The 22218-nt window shown below is 45.5% G+C and overlaps 1 protein-coding gene across 3 annotated transcripts in view; it reads right to left on the bottom strand.

The window, feature by feature from the left end:
* Window positions 1–22004, bottom strand: part of LOC138296822 (ATP-binding cassette sub-family C member 10-like) — a 296467-nt gene extending 274463 nt beyond the window's left edge. For 2 of the 3 annotated variants that reach the window (XM_069236277.1, XM_069236279.1), the window contains exon 1: window positions 21560–22004. The gene's annotated coding sequence lies outside the window, so the exon portion shown is untranslated. The remainder of the gene's footprint in view (window positions 1–21559) is intronic. The other variant, XM_069236278.1, reaches the window with a different exon arrangement.
* Window positions 22005–22218: the final 214 nt, after the last annotated feature.

Here is a 22218-nt window from a genome sequence, read left to right as displayed (position 1 = left end):
CTCCCCCAATCAATTCAAAGTCATCACTAGGTATAAGAACTGGACTTCTGAAACCATCAATTCAGTACACTTCCGGACCTGTGGATACTTTGCCAGGAAGAAGGACTACTATGCTGCTGAAAGGACTGTCACTTTGCTGGACCCTGTTGGACTCATGCTCTGCTTGCTGACCTGCTGCCTACTGCCCACCTTGCCTGATAGAGAGAAGGACTGGAACCACATCTCTCCAACCCAGAACCAGAGTGACTCCAAGGGCTTTCTCGCTTGCCTCCTGTTTTCTGAAGTCTCAGGGACACAAAAGACTTCTACCTCACCTACTACAGCACCTGGACTCTGCCAACTGCACGTCTTGACCTCCCAAGTGGTGCCAATCCAGTCCTGGGCCCGTGAAAGTGGGCATGAAATGCTGCTCCAATAAGAATCACTGCATTGCCGGTACTGAGAGGGACAAAACCAGTGCATTGCCCCACTGCGTGGATCTGAACTGGCGCATCACCTCTAGAGTGAGGAGCAACTGGAACACATTACTGCACTGCAAGGACAGAACCAGCGCATCACCTTTGAAACCACCGCACATTAGAGTCACCGCATCACTGCCGCTGCGTGGGAAAATTGATGCATATCACATCACTGCACTGCAAGGACAGAACCAGGGCATCGCCTTTTGAAACCACCGCACATCAGAGTCACCGCATCACCGCTGCTGCGTGGGGAAAATTGATGCATATCATCCGTGCAAAGGTAGACTCCAGCGCATTACCTTCGGAGCCACCTCAGCTTGCTACTGCTGCATCGCCGCTGTTGTGTGGGGAAATGTGATGCATCTCTTTGACTGTGTGAGGATTGACACAGACACATCGCCTTCTCTGTATCCAGTAGTGGTTGGCACAGAACGGGGATGGCAGGGCGGGATGGGGTGCAATAGGACGGCGGAAGCGTTGAAAAAAAAAAAAAAACATTTAAAAAACCCTAACCTCTGAGGGGAGATGCGTTCATCTCCATCTTCGTCCTCTTCCTGTTTCCGGATGCGCACACGCTCCCAGCCAATCACGACATGGCTGTCACCAGCATGACAGCAGCGTTGTGATTGGTCTGAGCGGCCTGCTTCACAGCTCAGACTGGGAGTGGGAGCCTGTGCATGTTCTCCACTCTGCTGTGCAATACTGCAGGGTAGAGAACATGCAATGTGCGCATGTCTGTTTGGCTGGCCCAACACGGCCGGTCAAAGAGACATGCACACGTTATGGTGCATAGTCCTCCTCTGGCCCCCTCCTTCCATCCCAGCCACACCCCATTCCACCCGTTACTCCCAGAAAAAATAAAATGTTAATAACATAGGATTCGTTATTATCATTTATTATCGTTTTATTTTTCCTTTTTCAAAAATACAGCGGGTGAGGATCCTCTGCCTTAGCCCCTGTCTGCACCTCCACCGACGCAACTAGGACCAAGGTACTTTTGTTCAGCGGGCCTCACTGGGTCCCTGTAGCCGGCCCAGGCTCCATCAAAGTCGGCCTGAACTCTTGACTTTGTCCCGGTCCAGCGCTATCAGATACCACAAGTAAGAACGTATTGCTTCTAACTGCTATTCCACTGTTTATTCTTAAAAAATTCCTAACTCAAGATCTACTTATTGAATTTTTGTTGTTTTGGTCTTGTTTCATTTATTAAATTAAGCTCAGTTTTTCTTTTTTGTGTCATCTTTACACTGTTGGAAGTGTTGCACAAATACTTTACTCACTACCTCTCAAGTTTAGTCTGACTGCTCTGTGTCAAGCTGCCAGGGGGCGAGCACAGGTTAATTTAGGGTGTATTGGTGACTTGCCCTATCTAGTATTGTGGTTCCTGCCTGGACAGGGTACATACCTCTGCCAACCACAAACCCAATTTCTAACGGCGCTCTAACCTCGTTTTCACACTGCATCCTCCTGCCCATTTTTAGGGTCGAGCCTGCGTTGCATGCGCTCGCGCATCGCAGCAAGACGCTTTAGTGTTTAGAAAAGGGCTCGGAGCCCTGTCGACGTCACGTCCATGTTTTTCATTGGTTCGTGGGCTTGCCTATTAAAATCTGCTTGCTTTCATTAGTTTTCCGGTGGCTAGCCCTCCTCGAGCACATCGACCAAGTACAGAAAACATGCGAGGCTCACTGTTTTCTGTCCGGCTCGTGGACTACTTTTTCTCTAATTTACTAGCGCGATTTCGATTGGCAGAAGTCGAGCGCTTTACATAGTTAATTGCACCTTTTCGGGTTACGTGCATAAATGCACTTTTGCCGATAGGTGAAAAGTCGGGTTATGAGTTTACAACGCTATCAGCTCTAACATGAGCAAACGCGAGACCCGTTGCATTGCAAATGCTTGTTTTCACTGGTACCCATCATGGTGCATGTGTTTTACCTATTTTGCCCTTTACCACAAAGCCCACTACATTTTCAACACCTAGGAGAGTGTGAGCGTGAAGCCATCACAGCATCTGTATCTGGTATATTCCAGGGTGTTTTTTTGTCAAGGCAATTCTGCCTCTCCCCCATACACATATGCCACCAAAGTGAGGCCACTCTACCAATTCCTGTCTGCTGCTGAAGTCCTGTCCGTCTATGGATTAGACCAGGCTTTTCCAACGAGAAGCTCATAAGCTACTGCTAGCTCTCCAGCAACCTGTGAGTAGCTCTCCTGTGTGCAGCCTAGTCTACTAAATTAGAAGCTTTTGCTTGATTGTATTAATATATTTACACCAAAATTGAAAAGCTGATATCTGAATGATAAATCATGCAGCCTTGACAGACTTATTATTACTTATAGTATTACCTTGGTGCCAGGGAGCATTGCACCTGTGGCTGTTATGTATTCCCCTAGTAGAGGCATTACAAATTGACTAAGGCTTTTTTTTTACATTACGGCTGGTAATCCTGCACTGAGGTGAGCACGGCTGGTAAGCTTGCATATGGAGGTCACAAATGTAATGCTGTCTGCTGTGTATACCACTAACATTATTAGTAGCTCATGATGATTTTCAATGGACATAAGTAGCTCTTGTTAGAGAAAAGGTTGGAGACCCCTGGATTAGACTTCTCTTGTCTATTCCTTTAGTATACAATGTCCACTGCGAATGTATCTGTAGTGCCCCATCTAATTATTAGTGAATATTTCCATCTTTATCATTCCGCTTTCAGCAATTGGCTGCCTTTGTTGTTTCCTCCCTGTAGGGTGGTTTACAACGCTATCAGCTCTAACATGAGCAAACGCGAGACCCGTTGCATTGCAAATGCTTGTTTTCACTGGTACCCATCATGGTGCATGTGTTTTACCTATTTTGCCCTTTACCACAAAGCCCACTACATTTTCAACACCTAGGAGAGTGTGAGCGTGAAGCCATCACAGCATCTGTATCTGGTATATTCCAGGGTGTTTTTTTGTCAAGGCAATTCTGCCTCTCCCCCATACACATATGCCACCAAAGTGAGGCCACTCTATCAATTCCTGTCTGCTGCTGAAGTCCTGTCCGTCTATGGATTAGACCAGGCTTTTCCAACGAGAAGCTCATAAGCTACTGCTAGCTCTCCAGCAACCTGTGAGTAGCTCTCCTGTGTGCAGCCTAGTCTACTAAATTAGAAGCTTTTGCTTGATTGTATTAATATATTTACACCAAAATTGAAAAGCTGATATCTGAATGATAAATCATGCAGCCTTGACAGACTTATTATTACTTATAGTATTACCTTGGTGCCAGGGAGCATTGCACCTGTGGCTGTTATGTATTCCCCTAGTAGAGGCATTACAAATTGACTAAGGCTTTTTTTTTACATTACGGCTGGTAATCCTGCACTGAGGTGAGCACGGCTGGTAAGCTTGCATATGGAGGTCACAAATGTAATGCTGTCTGCTGTGTATACCACTAACATTATTAGTAGCTCATGATGATTTTCAATGGACATAAGTAGCTCTTGTTAGAGAAAAGGTTGGAGACCCCTGGATTAGACTTCTCTTGTCTATTCCTTTAGTATACAATGTCCACTGCGAATGTATCTGTAGTGCCCCATCTAATTATTAGTGAATATTTCCATCTTTATCATTCCGCTTTCAGCAATTGGCTGCCTTTGTTGTTTCCTCCCTGTAGGGTGGTTTACTCAGCTACACCTTTGGCCTGTTCTGTTAGCTCTTGTTACACTCTGGTCTCACCCACCATGTTTATTCTACCCTCTGTGCTGTCCACCCTCTATCAAGCTAGTTCAGTGTCTCTGCTTTGAACCAAGGCCTCAGGTGGCCTTTATGCTTCTAGGCAGCCACTTCTCCACTCTCTTCTATTGAGCACAGTCACTGGTTATATCATTGAATGCTGCTCTCTACTCAACTCAGTGCTGATTTACTCCCCAATATTTGGGGTACACTTGAGCTGCAAATGCCACTTAGGGTAGCGGTCATTTGGCTTAGCTACACTGAAATTATTTAGTTATTGTTAGCAGTACAACAATTATGCCATCCCACCAAAGCTCTACTTGTGACCTCAACAATAATTTCACTAACATTACAGTTTTCTTGTACTTATTGAAAGTGCCAGTTCTACTGACAATCAACACTGTTCATCAGAAAATAAGGCTGAAAATTAATACAAGAACCCCGGTTAGGCTGCTTCGCACTACCTGCACGGGTAAGTGTCCAATTCACATGTTTTTCTTTTATATACAATGGAACCATATTTTTTGCTAGGTTCTTGCATTATTCATCTCTATTTCAATATAAAATCATGATGTGTAGGGCTTTGACATGAGTAGTATTGACATCAATATAGATATTGTGTGTCCATGTCACAGATACTACTACTTTTCGGGCCAGATAAAGCCCTTCGTCAGGGGGCAATTCTTTCAGTTCTGAAACCAATTACAACAGTACATAAACATCCCATACAAGATATGAACACAACTGTAAGACCATTAACCATTCAATGAATGCCAAATGAGAAACTTATTTAAAACATTATTATTAGGCAGCTTTATAAGTAGCCAACGTTAATGAATCATTGAATCATCTTCGGGGGAAAAATAACATCGCCCTCCTATGTCTCACACTTTGCAGGTATAAAGTACCTAATGTTTACATTTGTGGTAAGAACAACCGAAGCTCACTGTTTATCTAGACTCTAATATAACACACTTGTAGCGATTACCAAACATCATAAATGGCTACTAACACAAAGGAAAGAAAAATGGTAATTCAAACACTGGGAAATCAGATTTTAAACTCTAGGACCATATGGGAAACATAAATATCTGCACCATGAACAAGAGTGGATAGTTATAGTCATTTATTCAAATAACCTTTACACATCAGGCAAGCAGACTACTTTTCCTTGATTCTACACAGAAGGAACTTCAGGACTTATTCAAGATATCTGGCACCCCAGGTGTGAACTTTCTGAATTGCAACTCCTTGATACTAAGCTTAAGGAAATGGGGCCGCCAGAGAGCCAGCATGCAAGATGGCCACACTCCTGTGAGGCTCCTGCAGTCCAGAGACAAAATCTACCACCATCCTGCCTCATCCAGTGCGCCCTGGCAGTGCTGGGGATTGGACTGCCTCCAATAACAATACTACAACAAAGCGATATCGATTTGGTGTATGTTTTTGCCAATATATGCAAGGTTAATCGCTGTCCAGCCTATGGCCACACAGAACATGGCAGTCATCTAAGGCGGAAGGAAAGCACACTACGATTTACCAGTGCCTCTCCAAAGCAAGTCCTGTCTGCTCACTCCAGGTACGTCGTGGCACTGAGTGGGGGATGCGCGCAGTGAGGTCTGGGATGACTGGCTGCTGAGTATGGGGCAAGGCCATTGGGTGGCAGCCGAGCGGAGGCCTGTTAGCGTGATGCCTGGCCGCCTTTGACTGTTGGCTCGAGTCATCGGACTCTGGGTTGGATACTCTAAGCTCTGTAAAGCGACTGCCTGCCTTCCGAGAGGTGCTGGCCCCCTGGGAGAGCATAGACTGATGAATAATGATGTAAGCAAGATTCACCATACCGCACATTCTTGAAATAGTCTGCCCGGTTGGTCCAGGACAGAGGGAGGCTGCATGTAGTGTGGTGCTTTTGGGATGCCGCGACCGAACCGAGGCCTGGGGACCTGCTGAATTTAACTGCCTGAATAGCACTTGAACTTGGGGTCGGCCACCCTAGGTCCCGAACAGCTGCTGCCTATTTTGAAAAAGATACCGGCCCCCAGAAGATTACTGACTGGTTTATATTACAACAAGACTTTTGTGCTACACCACGCACCGCTTAATTCACTGGCCTCCATGCATTGACATTTGGTGAGCCAGGGCCTGCATGTGAGGCCATGCTTGCCTGGATTTTGTTGCCGGGAAAGAGGGAGCCCCTGTTGATTGATATTTGGGAGGTGGGTGTGCTTTATTGAAACATGAGGAACTGTTGGACTTCCGCTTCAGTCATACACATGGTCTTTTCCTTGTAATGCCTGGTCCAGGATATTAGGTCTGCTCGTGTCCCCCTGCTGTGATGCTCTCAGTGGGGTGTAGTATGTATTCAACTTTCGAATGGCAGGCTCTACAGTTATTCTAGTTCCCCATACATAGACACTGGGCCCTGCTATCCTCCCAGAGGGCCCTCGGGATAGTGCACAGTCATTGCCTGCTGCGTGTGCTTTTGCTTTGGCACATGGGATCTCTGCCTGGTGATTTGCTCTGATATTGATTGGACTGGTTATACACTGTAGGAGTATACCCTTGAACCTCTGCCTGGGCGGGTAGGCAACCATCGTTTGTGGCTGTTATCATTAGCATTGTTACAGACATAGTACTACTGCACTCGGAGGGCAAGTTGAGCTTCTGGCCCACTACCCTTCTGTTACTTTCTCCTCCTAGTTCTAGCTGGGCTGCCATAGCCTGGGAACCTCTGGTGGAACCCACTCACCACGTAGAATCCTACTGCCTGGTTGCCCTGTGGCATTAGCATTTGGGACTGCAACGGGCAAGGCTGAGGGTTGTCAGTCCAAAGTACAATTTAATTCCCGTCAGACTCTGCGTGTCTTGGAGAATGGGGGGAGAGAAGTTGGATGCAGCAGGCCCATCCTCAGATGACACTTCAGACTCAGTGCACATGAAAACACTTCTGGTTTTGATTCAGCAAAGCTTGGTGTCTATTGAGTCCAAAATGGACAATAGGTAAAGCAGGATGGACGCCATCACGCACAAATTGGAGAAGCAGGATAGCGGGTTGCAGGAGGCGTAAAACCGCCTCTCTACAGTGGAGGACACTGTTTCATCCCAAGGAGACACCTTGCTTAATATGGAAAGGTTTCTCAAGGTCATAGCTGCGAAGAATGAAGATCTCAAAGCGCAGTCCCACATCAATAATCTTCGTATCCTGGGGGTGCCCGAATCTGCAAATACTGGTAAAATGGAAGACTATGTTGAGAACCCTTTGGTGACTCTGTTTGGCACTGACTCCTCAAAGCTACTAACAGTTGAGCAGGCACACCGGTTCTTGGCAACCTGACCACTTTCAGGCACCCAGGCTCTGCCAATCGTTGCCCACCTCCTAAATTAAAAGGACCCAGATACTGCTCTTCAGTTGGCCAGACAGCGGCACTCTCTACAGTTTGATGGCAATGAAATCACACTGTACACAGATTTCAAATAGCGGTCCAGAAGGCAAGGCGCAAGTTTCTTCGGATAAAGCAGAAGAGTCCCCATATGCCATGCTTTATCCTGCATCTCCTACCAGGGCAAGGATCACTTTTCACAAATTCCCAATTAGTAGCGGATTTTCTGCGCTGCGACTCGGTGTGGACGTCTCCTGGGAAAACATCAGCCACTTTGCTGTGCGCCTCTCTGCCGGCATCAGACCTGGGATGAACATCTGACTCGCCTCTTCAATCTGCACACATAGGCCCTCATTTTAACCCTGGCAGTCTATTTACCACCAGGGTTAATGTGGCGGTATCACTGCCATAAGGCTGGCGGCTTATATCCCCACATTATGAGATTGTCGTTGTTCCAACCACGTTGTTCAGGCATGCGTGGTTCCAGCATTCTTTGTTCCATCAAACATTAATTTCAGACTCATAGCACTCCTTAACGTAGAGAGAAAATGTTTTGCTAGGATTCTTAATGAAGAGCTGGAAACATGTGCTAATCTGCACTGCGTTCATCGACTTGGCTACTGCCTTTGATAGTGTGGCAAGAGATGTTCTGAGGCTGACATTACAGAAATGGGGCACCCCACCCTATCTCTTGAGGGCGATAACTGCACTCTACACTGACACCTGGGTGACAGAGTCTCGTCATGCTGGGTAACCTCTAAAACGATTTACACTAAAAACAAGGCTGAATCCTCACACCATGCTGCTCTAGGCACTGCAATAGCTTTCCCCCTAAATTTGGCAGTGAAAAAATTGAGGCACTACAATATGTAGATGACACCGTTTTTTTAGACCAGGTGGATCTGCAAAGATCGTTGGAAGCAGTAGGACAGTTTTGCCAAGTAAATAGAAATAAAATAAACATTTCTAAAACCAAGTTGGTTTTCTTTGGTCAGAAGATAATTAAAAGGAGAACTGTGGTTTTGAACAAACTAAGGGCCGGATTTAGATTTTGGCGGTATTTCCGCCTAGCCGCGGCAGACCCAAGTAGACTGTGTTCCGACCACCGTATTTAGATGTATTGTGGCTGAGCCGCCAACCGCCACGACAGAGTGTTCTTCCTAGCCGTCAGGCTGGTGGATTCCCGCCGACCATATTTTGATGTTACAGTTCTGCAGCAGGCTGACTTCGGACGGAGGGAGGCCGTCACAGGACCCAATGGACATCGTACAATCACAGTAGCTATGGAAGAGAGGTAAGTCACACACACACTGTATCTTGCCCATGTGTGTCCCACTGCACAACACACTACACAGCACACCACATACACACAATTACCCATTGCCATTCCACCACAAAACGTATATGCAAAAAACAGCCATTGCCATACATCCGAACCAGAACACCCACACACTGTTGACACTACACCCAGACACGACAACAACTACACACTCATCTACACAAACACACAAAATCACAACTACATACATCACATCAACTCTCACACAACAACACTCACCTGAATGTTACACACAGCAAAACAACACACAGCCAGACACAACATCAGAACCATTTGCAAGTGGCACACAATCTGACACAACCACATCACCCACTCCAGATCCCTCCACCTCAACCAGCCAATCCAATCGCACACACACACAAGTACTGACTCACATACACAACATCACATTTACAGGTCTCTTTGCCCTGTACACGCATGGACATCGTTGACAAGTGTGATTGTAACGTCAGTGTGGTGCCAGCATTCATTTGGCAATGAATACTCGCACCAAATTTACATTTGTGTATGTTTGTGATATGTGTCTTGTACTAGTGTGTTCCCATCCATGTGTGCCACAAATGTGTTATCGACATATGCATGTCACAGTAATTTGAAAAAAAGTACTATGACATATATATGACTGCAGTGATGCCAAGCTCATGTGCAGTGACCACACAACGTACAGTGGAGATGTAGATTACCTACCTTTGTGTCTGCCAGGGAAGTGTGGGGGGGTGGGGAGTTGGAGTTGTGTTTTCTTTGTGGTCCAGCAGCAGCGGAAGGTCTTGTCCATTCATGTCCAGTTGAAAACAGAAGTTGAACTGGGGAAAAGGGTAGGTTTTTACCTTTTTACCACCCCGCCCCCAAATCCACCAACTCAGGTGTGGAGGTAGCACCGCCACAGTTGGCTTGGTGGGAAGGCACATCCAAATCTGCTTGGCGGTAAGGTTGGCTGGAGTCCTGCCGGCAGCCACTATTTCCAATGGCAGAGTCGACACGGGTGGAGTTTCATGGTAGAGATGGTGGGACTCATGCGGTCTATTGCCTATGGGACCGCCAACATCTAAATCAAGCAGGCGGACCGCCAAGGCGGCGGGCAGGTTTTCCGATGTAAAACTGATGGTGGGACTGTTACCGCCAAGCTCTAAATCAGGCCTTAAATCTAGAAAGAAACTCATCAAATAGATACCTGGGAATCTGGGTGGACGAAAGAGGACGAGAACTCATACGCTTGTAAGCCTTGAAAAACTCCTCTTATTCACTAACAATTTTTAAAAGGCTATAAAAGAACCTGGCATGGCCTGACATAAGTGTAGTAAGAGAAGGATTAACAGTAAATGAATTCCTACACTGTCATAAGGTACCATTGCACTGCCAAATAAACTCACCGCCTGGTTGGACAGGGAACAGTGTAACTTATCGACAAATTTTCCACCTGCCATTATGTACTGGGCTAGTACAAATCTGCCTAGAATTCCATCTCTTGGGACAAGAACTTATGTTCAAGTCTAGATTCTTGTCTTATTGTGGAAAGGCGAGGATGGGCCCTGACGGGTCACTCAAGAGCCTCATATACCACGAAGGTTCAACCTGGAACAATTGTTTGAATCAGTTACTATGCTGTCTGGAGGCAGCGGATCTTTGGGAAGCTTGTTTGAACCTTAAGCTGCTCACAAGTTCACTTTCCAAACAGGCAAAAACTATCTCTGCCCTGGCTGATGCTGAGGAGCTGGCAAAACATTCACATGGTGGCTGGGTATTTAAGCTCTGTGATCCCCAGCAACTGCCTATGTATTTAACCCTACCTCTCTCAAAGATTCAGAAACATCAATTGATGTGACTACAATTTCACCTGATCTAGTTAAAAGGATTCAAATTAAAAAGGTTGAAGGGGTTTACAGAGACTGCATGTTGCTTATGTGACTATCCAACAGAATCATTAGTCCATGCTGTCTGTCTGTATTGGTGAAGATTTCAGCCCTTAAACAAAATTCTGGCTGTGGGGATGTTTTGAATTCTTAATATTCTGACCTGCAACATGGCAGTGGAAGGCTGTTTAAAGGAAGGCTCTCCACACAGCATTTGTCAAGATTTCTTAAGTTCCTGAAGGCAGCCACCAGCATCTTAAGCCTTTGCAAAAATAATAATCACTAAGGGCCTGATTACAACTTTGGAGGACGGTGTTAATCCGTCCCAAATGTGACGGATATGCCACCTACCGTATTACGAGTCCATTATATCCTATGGAACTCGTAATATGGTAGGTGGTATATCCGTCACATTTGGGACGGATTAACACCGTCCTCCAGAGTTGTAATCAGGCCCTAACACTTTCTGCAAGATTCATACTGCCTCCTAATAGGCCGCCATCACAACAATCCCACACTTAATATTCGGGGGTATGTATCTGCCAAATACAGATGTTGTCATCCTGAACTCTGACCTGCGGAAGGAAGGGTCTGGAACACATTTGAACACACCTTTGCTAAGACTCCAATGTAACCTTACATCACCCTTTTGATGCTCCACCTCATTCCCTGACTTACCAGCTAGTCATGTCAAATGTATTTTAACGATTGTGTGATTTATTTCTAACCCTGATAGATCCTAGCACTGAGCTTGATTTAAATGCACTTTGATTTAATAAGGCCTCACTTTTAATTTTCAATTCTGCTATCGTGCTTCATACGTCTCCTATTCTGCTATAGTCCTTCAAATTAAGATTCAAGAATGCCTAATTAATTTTAGCTACTGTGTTTTTTGTAAGCCCTTGCTATGATCTGCTATCAGCATTTTAAGCACAGGGTATTTTTAGACGCGGAAAACCATCATGTATCACTCAGTAAGGAGGCACATTTTAAGTGCAGTGCCTTTTGTTAAATGTAGAAAATCACATTGCTTAACTCTGTAATGAGGTATTTTTAATGGCTTTTTGGTGAGCTCTGATTTCTTGGGAATTAAGGACCTGATTCACAAAGGTAGAATGGTAAAGTTACGAGTGCACAGGGTTCTCGGGGTGGAGTCTCTGCACTCGGGGCAGAATCTTCGCACTGCATTAACAGATGTTTGCAAGGCACACTGTCCATGTCATCTATAGTCAGACACTACCTGATTCAGTAATTGTGTTACTTCTGAGAGTATCAGATTTTCTACATCACAATATAGTACATATATAGCCAACATGGGTAAGGTGGCCCCATCATTACTTAGTTGACCACCAAACCGTGCCTGGTGTTCCTGATATCCTAATGATATCCAGGGAGAGCTGTGGGTGTGCAGCTGCAGGGTGGTTGCCACAGCTGTAGGTAATTGCACTTTTGCTATGTGCAGGTCCTGACATCGCAGTCACGGGTCTCTTCTTTGTCCTTTGTTGTAGGTTCATTAGCCCTGAGGTTTTGGTACCAGGAGAGAGCCTTAGATGCTAGGTTTAGGTGTGTTAGGGGTGTGGGTGCTGGTAGCCAAAGGGCTTCTAGCCTCAGCGACTAATCCGCTCTTGAGGTGACCACTTCCTGTGGAGGGTGGCACCTTTTCTACCCAGAAGCCTCTATTCCACCACTTTTAATAATCGCAGTACCCATCTTCAGTTGTACAGACCAGGTACCACACCTTAGGAGTGTGGCTATCTTTCTGGGGATGTATGCCTCTTGAATACCTAATTTTCTTGCCTGCCTGGGTTGCAAATGTACCTGGGGTAGGGGGGGCTTCGTCCTCCTCTAGGAGGCCGCCTACTTGCATATCAGAGGCTCTGTGGCTTTGAAGCTCACTGCCCTGATGTGCCACTTCACTAGACATCCTGCCAGGGAAGGAGGTGACACCTCCTGCCCAGACAGGCCTTTGTTTCTGACTCCTGGGAGGGTTCACACCTCCTGGCAAGGGGTCAGATGCCTCTCTTTATGGCAGTAGTCTGTAGGCTGTCAGTCAGGGCACAGGAAGGCTGGGGCAACCAGGGGCAACCTCAAAGGTAGCCACCTGGGTGCATGTCACATTAAATCCGACTTGGGGAACAAGTCGGTTGGATGAGACAAGTGGTTTGATACCAAACATGACACCTTTCAGTGGGACCATAATAGAGCTGGCAACCTCGGGATGCCTAGGTGCCAGCCCATGTTATCCTATGACCCTGTGAACATTTACAGTAGCCCTTGATGGAAAGAGGCTACTTTTGTGACATATAAGCTTGCACTTGTATGGCCACACCCTTACTATAATTAATGCACCCTGCCTCCTGAGCTCAGGAGGCCTACCTTAGGGATGACCGCCATATATTAACAAGCATTTGCAATGCAGTAGGCCTCGCATTTGCTTGAGTTAGAGCTATTTACCTTGCAAATTCATACCTGGACTTTTCTTGACACATAAATTGGTCAACCCTGCCTCATAATTTGGACTTTTCCTGACACATAATTCCAGTAGCCCTGCATATAACTAAAGCACTTCCATTTACCTTCTTCCTCTATCTGTGGCAAAAAAATGAAAATGTTGTCATTTAGCACCCTAATAGCCATGCTATTTCATAAAAGTTCCACCAAACGAGAATCTTACAGCATTAATTCCAAAACAAAGGGAATGATACTTTCTTGTATTTGATATCAAATACCAGCAGCCAGACTCAACTAAAAAAAAAAAAATCAAAAGATAAAAAAAAAAAAAAAAGAGTAGGCCGGGGGTTGCTGATGGAAAGAACATCTTGACAGTTGGGCACATTTTTGGGGGGAAACCCCTTCCCCGATGTGTCATAATCTGAAGCGATGTTGCAGGCAGCAGATTATAGCTGCCTGGAATGCAGATGTTAGCAGGCCTGTCACTAAGTTTACTTAACACTCATTTGTCTCAGTCTGTTTCAGAGCAGAAATGCAGGCACTAAAGATGTACTCAAGCTCTGACAACAGTGGTTTGTAGAGAAATAAAGTTTGTAATTAGGAGATTTCTATTTTAGGCAGCACACGAACTTGCATGCCATCTGCTCATATGACCTAGAACGACACACGAAGGCCTGTTTTTTATTCACAACAAACGTGGTTTCATTTCAAATGGAAATATTTTCCACTATCTGTGGTGTCTTTAAGATCACATGTTCAGAATCACATAGATTTATATCAGTTGCTATATCTGTTAATACACAAAATTGTGTGTCTTTTGCTTGATGCGTCTACTTTAAAGTGCGCCCTCTGAATGTGTGTGCAGTTTTGCGCAAGCATCTGTGGTGGTCAGCGTGGGAAGCCCTAGTTCCCTACCGTTAAACAATAACAAGTTTGAACAAGTAATGAAATAAATAAATGGAGGAAGTAAACATAAAGTGCGGCATGCACGGCTGTCAAAATCAAAGGAACTGGAATGCCTCATGTGCTCCACTGAAATGTAATAGAACAGGGAGAAGGTGTGGCACAATGATTAGAGCTGCCGACTTTGGCACTGAGGACCCGGGTTTGAGTCATAGCATCGGCTCAACATCACTAAATCTCGCTGTGCCTACAAAAAATGAATATGTCCTTGTGTAATATAGCTGGTACTTTTGTAAAGCCTTCAATACCTTTAGGTGGAGTTTGTGCATGTCTTTTGCTTGATGAGTCAACTTTAAAAGTGCGACCTGCGAGTGTGTGTGCAGTTTTGTGCAAGCATCTGTGGTGGTCATGTGACATGTCGGTTGGATGAGACAAGTGGTTTGATACCAAACATGACACCTTTCAGTGGGACCATAATAGAGCTGGCAACCTCGGGATGCCTAGGTGCCAGCCCATGTTATCCTATGACCCTGTGAACATTTACAGTAGCCCTTGATGGAAAGAGGCTACTTTTGTGACATATAAGCTTGCACTTGTATGGCCACACCCTTACTATAATTAATGCACCCTGCCTCCTGAGCTCAGGAGGCCTACCTTAGGGATGACCGCCATATATTAACAAGCATTTGCAATGCAGTAGGCCTCGCATTTGCTTGAGTTAGAGCTATTTACCTTGCAAATTCATACCTGGACTTTTCTTGACACATAAATTGGTCAACCCTGCCTCATAATTTGGACTTTTCCTGACACATAATTCCAGTAGCCCTGCATATAACTAAAGCACTTCCATTTACCTTCTTCCTCTATCTGTGGCAAAAAAATGAAAATGTTGTCATTTAGCACCCTAATAGCCATGCTATTTCATAAAAGTTCCACCAAACGAGAATCTTACAGCATTAATTCCAAAACAAAGGGAATGATACTTTCTTGTATTTGATATCAAATACCAGCAGCCAGACTCAACTAAAAAAAAAAAAAATCAAAAGATAAAAAAAAAAAAAAAGAGTAGGCCGGGGGTTGCTGATGGAAAGAACATCTTGACAGTTGGGCACATTTTTGGGGGGAAACCCCTTCCCCGATGTGTCATAATCTGAAGCGATGTTGCAGGCAGCAGATTATAGCTGCCTGGAATGCAGATGTTAGCAGGCCTGTCACTAAGTTTACTTAACACTCATTTGTCTCAGTCTGTTTCAGAGCAGAAATGCAGGCACTAAAGATGTACTCAAGCTCTGACAACAGTGGTTTGTAGAGAAATAAAGTTTGTAATTAGGAGATTTCTATTTTAGGCAGCACACGAACTTGCATGCCATCTGCTCATTTGACCTAGAACGACACACGAAGGCCTGTTTTTTATTCACAACAAACGTGGTTTCATTTCAAATGGAAATATTTTCCACTATCTGTGGTGTCTTTAAGATCACATGTTCAGAATCACATAGATTTATATCAGTTGCTATATCTGTTAATACACAAAATTGTGTGTCTTTTGCTTGATGCGTCTACTTTAAAGTGCGCCCTCTGAATGTGTGTGCAGTTTTGCGCAAGCATCTGTGGTGGTCAGCGTGGGAAGCCCTAGTTCCCTACCGTTAAACAATAACAAGTTTGAACAAGTAATGAAATAAATAAATGGAGGAAGTAAACATAAAGTGCGGCATGCACGGCTGTCAAAATCAAAGGAACTGGAATGCCTCATGTGCTCCACTGAAATGTAATAGAACAGGGAGAAGGTGTGGCACAATGATTAGAGCTGCCGACTTTGGCACTGAGGACCCGGGTTTGAGTCATAGCATCGGCTCAACATCACTAAATCTCGCTGTGCCTACAAAAAATGAATATGTCCTTGTGTAATATAGCTGGTACTTTTGTAAAGCCTTCAATACCTTTAGGTGGAGTTTGTGCATGTCTTTTGCTTGATGAGTCAACTTTAAAAGTGCGACCTGCGAGTGTGTGTGCAGTTTTGTGCAAGCATCTGTGGTGGTCATGTGACATAGGACACCCACGTGTGCTAAGTCCTGGTTCCCTACCGTTAAACAATAACAGGTTTGAACAAGTAATTAAATAACAAATGGAGGAGGTAAACATAAAGTGTGGCATGCCGTACTGTCACAATGAAAGGAACTGGAATGATTATTTGTGTGCTCCACTGAATCATGATAAAACAGGGAGAAGGTGTGGCACAACGACTAGAGCTGCTGGCTTTGGAACTGAGGACCCAGGTTCAAGTCACAGCGTAGGCTCAACATCACTTAATCCTGCTGTGCCTAAAAAAAAAAATGAATATGTCCTTGTGCAACGTAGCTGGTACTTATGTAAAGCCTCCAATACCTTTGGGTGGAGTTTGGGCTACTTAGCAAACAAGTAATTAAATAAACACACTGGGCAGGCACACTCAGTAAACAGAATCTAAACCAAGGAACAGTGGGAGCCAGGCAGCTAAGAGGGTGCAGAGCGAGGAAAAGCAAATGTGACCAAGATTACAGCCAAGCTAAGAGCAGGAATGTTCTGCAAATGAAAAGAGAAGCTTCACCAAACAGGAGCAGGAAACAAACAGAAAAAAAGTCCCCCTATGAACATGACAAAGTATAATTATAAAGTAGTTGGTCCCCTGTTGCCAAAGAGAAAAAGGAGGTACAAATAAGCATGACTGACTACTAGCAAGCCAGGAGTTTTTAAATGACACAGACATGAACAAATGAAATGGCTTTAAGCCCACAGTACAAGTATACAAAAGGTCACACTCTTACGCTCAACCTAAATATAGTGCTGAGATCTTGCCACTGATGGAGCGGGCAAGGTCCAGTTTTGGGCAGTGTGCACTGCACATGCAGTCTGTAGATGTAGGACTGCTGTCATCCTTTTACTTGGGTCCCACAGGGTGGCAGAATCAGTCCAGCAGGCCCTGGGAACACCTTTAACTCCCATAACTGGGACTTATAAAAGGAGTTAAAGTCCTTGGCAATTGGGGTTATCAATTTATATGCATCATAATTTAGAGCGAAAGCACTGGCACTGGGACTCGGTTAGCAGGCTCCAGTGCACTTTCAGAGTAGAAAAAGAGCAGCTAGTAATCCAAATGGAGCTAGAAGTGGGGGGAACCTGCAAAAAACCTGTTTCTTCACAATACATTTAAAGATTTTTATTGTAAAATGAGAGTCCTAATCTAGTGCACACAATTTGAATTGTAATCACAAAGAACATACATAATAAGGCAGCAATAAAGTTAACAAAAAGTGTAAAGTGCAGAAAGTACTCCAGAATTAGAGCCCGGTAAACTACTGAACTAACACCCTCATTTGCTACTTCTAAGCACTTTACAAATTATAGTACACTAGCAAGTAAGGAGCCTATGATGCATTTCAAAGATGGTTCACACCTGCAAACCTAATTTCATTACAGTGAGTTCAGTTAAACAGCAAGCCTGCAATTTTCAGCTCACAAAGCATGTGTGTGAGTGATAAGCACGTTCATCCAGACAGCCAGCGAAGGCTGATTCCCACCCAGCACCCTTCAGTTCAAGTAGGTACTTGGGTGTGTCTGCCCCCGTCTTTACCAGGCGTGAAAATCCTCTCTAACTCTTAGCTCCCTGTACCAAGTTTTTATAACCTTATTTAGAAGCTCGTTGAAATCTTTCAGAATAAACAATCAACAAGGAGAGGCACAATGTCCTTCAAGCTCTTTTCTCTCTATTAGGCACTGTTGTTTTGAAAAGACAACAAAACATGCAATTATCAACCTTCTCAAAACTCTGATTTCATAATAATGGTTACAACTTGAATTGTCCGCTTCAATGATTAAATAACATGACAATATTAATGGAAGCTTGATTATCATATTTGAAGAAGACAACAATATGAATTGAATGTGCACTTGATTTAATCATGTACGTTTTGATTGATTAGCACGCCATTCAAAAGAGCGGAATTGAGGCCTTAAAGAGGAAAAAAAGTCATGGTTACAACAACCTTGTTTCTCTTTATCGGGCATTTCTCAAAGGATGTCTTTTGGCTCAAATTGAACATCTACAAGTTTAAGACATTTCAACACTGCATCAGAGTATGGTCATAAAATTTGAAACATGCAGCTCCTTTGGGATTTACATGATATCCACATGAAACATGAAACATATATATATATATATATATATATATACACACACACACAATTAATTTATTAATTTAAATAGAAAAATATGTAGACCTTGTGTCCCAACAGGCTTTACTGATACCAGATTTCCAGGATATCCACATGGAACAAACAAGTATATACGGGTGTTTAAATGGAAACAATCACATAGTAAGTGGTCATCCTGAAAACTTGCATGGAGCCAGGCCTTGTGGCCCAATAGGCAGGATGGATACCACATGGGATAAAATTACATATAAAATATTTAAATGGGAACATGGATGTTAGTCTGAAACTCCTCTCATGCACCAGCTTTGAAGGCCTCTGTTCTAACTGCTCACTTGCAAAAATGCTGGTGTATTTCCAGTCTCGAACAAACCCATTACGGAGTTTGAACCGAAGCACCGGGGGCTAAAATCATGCCCAGATCACACAATACAAGCATGTGGAGAAGGTGAGATTAGACCGTGCATCTCCTAGTTCTACAGCCGTGCATCTATCTCCAGGTCTCTCTAGGCATTGCAGACCAGATGCAAGATCTCCACCCAGTCCGGCTAATAAACTAGTCTCACTTTCTATTCTGCTGTCTGTAGTGGGAAACGTGGGAACCGGATGAAAAGCAAAATAAAGAGAACTAATAACTGGTGAGCCATTGATAGTGACAAGAAACAACCTGGGGCCGCTGAATCTCATCCCTGTGTCTTTCATCACATAGGTAAACAACCATTTCCCTTAATGGAAAGCTGTATTTATAAAACGTGTAATCACAAAATTACAGTTTTTATATCATCACACTGCAAACTAAATTGTATCCTGGAAGTTAAATAGCTGTTATTTGACATATATTGTCAGTGCTATGCCTTTTACAAAGAACACAGAGTCCAAGTGTACCAGACTATCTAACTCTGAAGGATGAAAGGCATGGTGAGCTGGACTTACCAAATCACTCTTGTCAACAGGACACCATGGGCCTGATTAGGAGTTTGGCGGATGGGAAGACCCGTCCTCCGAACTTCTGACAGGGAGGTTGCCGCCATGCTGGCTACCTCCACGCTGGACCCATTACGACTTTCCTGCAGGGCTGATGGGTGTAAACCAAGGATTCTACCTGTCAGCAGAGTGGGAATGTGGCGGCAGCATTGTTGCCGGCTCGTAATCAAGCTGGCAGCAATGCTGCCATCACAGGGGCCACCAGCACCCTAGCAATCCTCACTGTCTGCACAGAAGACTGTGAGCATTGCAAGGGTGCTGGAAAGGGGTATGCCTGCACCTGTTTTCCGCCAGCCTTTTCATGACGGTATTACCACCATGAAAAGGTTTGCAGAGAACCAGGTCGTAATCAGCAGGGCGGCACTGAATGCAGCTCCACCCAGGCTGATTCCAACCTCTGCCACCATAAGCCCATCGGGGTCATCAATCCCAGCGGAGACGTCGGTACCCTGGCAGACTGACAGCCAGGGTTGTAATGTGGTGGTCGGACTGCCACAGCAGCGGTGCTCCTGACAGCCACCGCAACGCTGGCGGTCTCAAGACCACCAGCCTCGTAATGAGGCCCCATGTTTCCTGCCCACGGCTTTTTGTTTTCCAATTCATTGTTTTAGACTCACATTAAATACATGCCTAATCCTGGAAAGTGGTTCGTTCCAGCATGGGTTGATCCTTGCTGTAGTTTCATGTGGCCTGCAAGATACACACAAGTGTTTGCCAGGAGAGCTCAACTCTGTAACAAAGTGATATTTTTTAAGGTAGGTACATTTGATGGTATGCCTGCCCTCTACCCTGCTTTTAGTTGGTAATCTGCTTAAGGAGACCCAGCTCTGACTCAGCTCGAGGTCCTGTTGAAACACTGAGCCCAAAACAAGTTGAGCTTTAATGAGCCTGGTACCCTCACTCTACTTTTATGCACAAAGAGGTAAAAACAAAGCATAAACGTTTTAAATAAAAAAGGAGAGACAAACAGATACCCATTGGGGAACAGGGGAGCAAACTGAGACTGACAACCGGCTGTGTGGAAAAGACCGCTTTATTGAAAACCGGTGACCTGACCATGATAACCTAGGCCTTTGCCTCTCAATACTAACTGTCTCACTATACAAACAGCTTACCTGTAACCCCCACCCCTACGCTACCCTACTCTCCCACAATGCCTTATTGCAATCCTGTAGTTTCTCCTTCTACCTGAATGCCTGTTGAGTTTAAACTTCCTTGCAGCCTATATTTACAGCAACTCTAAGTAAAACAACCTTGTGCCGAACATTTACCAGCCCGGCTCGTCCAGGCATGAGCCATTCTACCCGTTAGTTTCCCCCACCTGGACTGCCGCTTTCAACAAGCCTAAACTTCTGCAAAACATGTCAACTTGATCTTCCCCTGCTGGTAAAACTGTTCTCAAGCGACAACACTCAAACCCCTATCCAGAGCACCTCTCCTCAACAAGCCTCCCGCATGACAAATCTACACCTGCCTTTAGACTGGCTGCAGGGGTGGGTGGGAGGGGAACAAAAGTTCTTTGCACCTCCTACTGCCAAGCCTATGTGTCACCGTACAAAATGGTGGCAGGGTAACAAAATGTCCCATTATATACTCGGGGAGCCCAAATGGAGCCCAGGAAGCCCGATGTAGCCCTAAACAGTTGGGGACTGCTCCAAATCCCAAATAATCCCGGGGTGGGGAGGGGGGAGCTCCCACAGTTCAGCCACCTCCCCAAAGCCCATTCAGTGGGTGATTTATACAAAGGGAAAACAGAAAAACTGCATTCATTGTGACCTCCGCGCTCAACCAAATTGGGTGATCTTCGGCAACTACTAACGTCGTTGTTGCCAGTGTGGGGGTAAAAATGGTTCCAAGTTCATGTTTGAAAACCATCACTTTTAATAAGTACTGTTCGCTAAGTACTATAACGTGACGTATTAACGTTGACGCTTTCACATGTTAAAGAAATAGTTTTTTTAATTTCGAAGAGACGTCAATATCTTCTATGTGATGTTGACCGCTTTAAGGCAAACTTTTGCAAGGCTTGGCTCGTGCATGGGACGCAAGAGCCTCGGCTCGCCTCATTCATTTTTTGGTTCGCCCGCCACCTAAGTGATGAAGGCATTCCCCAGGGCAAGTGCGAGCAGATCGTCAGATCGGCTTTCTGCTATCCGTTCTTGTAGTTCAAGCTCTGAGTTTGTGATGAGAAAAACAAAGCACAGAAGCCAGGCGGCGCCAGGTGAGCTGCTCGCGCACAGGTGACCTCTCCGTGCCTGGAGCCGGCAGCGCGGTGGGCCCGGTACTCACCCGCGGCGGCATCTCCCGCACCTCCACCCCGGGCCCCGACCTCGGCGGAGAGGGATTCAGGAAAAGAGCAGGAAACCGGCGCTGATGGAGCAGATGCTTCCGGATCAGAGGAGGGCAGGGTCCGTCCCGAGCAGTGCCTGGGCTCGGCTGTCTCCCGGGACAGCACATGAGCCGGCACACGTGCTTCTCCGGCTTCACACCCCGGCTCTCTCTAGCCCGCCCGGTCCTGGCCTCACCTTCAGTCAGAGCCCCAGCCCAGGGCGAAGGAGGGTGCAGAGACCTCCCTCCGTGTCCGTGGATAGCCCAGCGCACCCGCTAACCCTGCCAGTGCCCCTCGCCACAGCCGGCCTGGGCAGGGCTGGCACACTTCCCAGGTCACATTCATGCCAGGGAGCGACTGCTGCCCAGAACCACGTGACCTGGCACCTTGTGCAGCCTGCGTCACTGCCCCGCGGGCACTCCGATGGAGGATGCGGCGCAACGCACTTAAGGTGCAGGTTATATACAAATGATGCGCCGCGTGAGACTCAAGTTTCAATAGAGACACGGCGCCCGGGTGATATACCTGCCTCGAAATCTACCTGTAAAAGGGGGCGTGGTCTGAAAGCAAAACAACTGTTTACCAGAGACGCGCGCCAGGAACCAGAACCGGACTTTCA

This window comes from Pleurodeles waltl, chromosome 5, assembly GCF_031143425.1.
Source record: "Pleurodeles waltl isolate 20211129_DDA chromosome 5, aPleWal1.hap1.20221129, whole genome shotgun sequence".
NCBI classification, from domain to species: domain Eukaryota; kingdom Metazoa; phylum Chordata; class Amphibia; order Caudata; family Salamandridae; genus Pleurodeles; species Pleurodeles waltl.
This window is presented reverse-complemented; position numbering and strand designations above follow the sequence as displayed.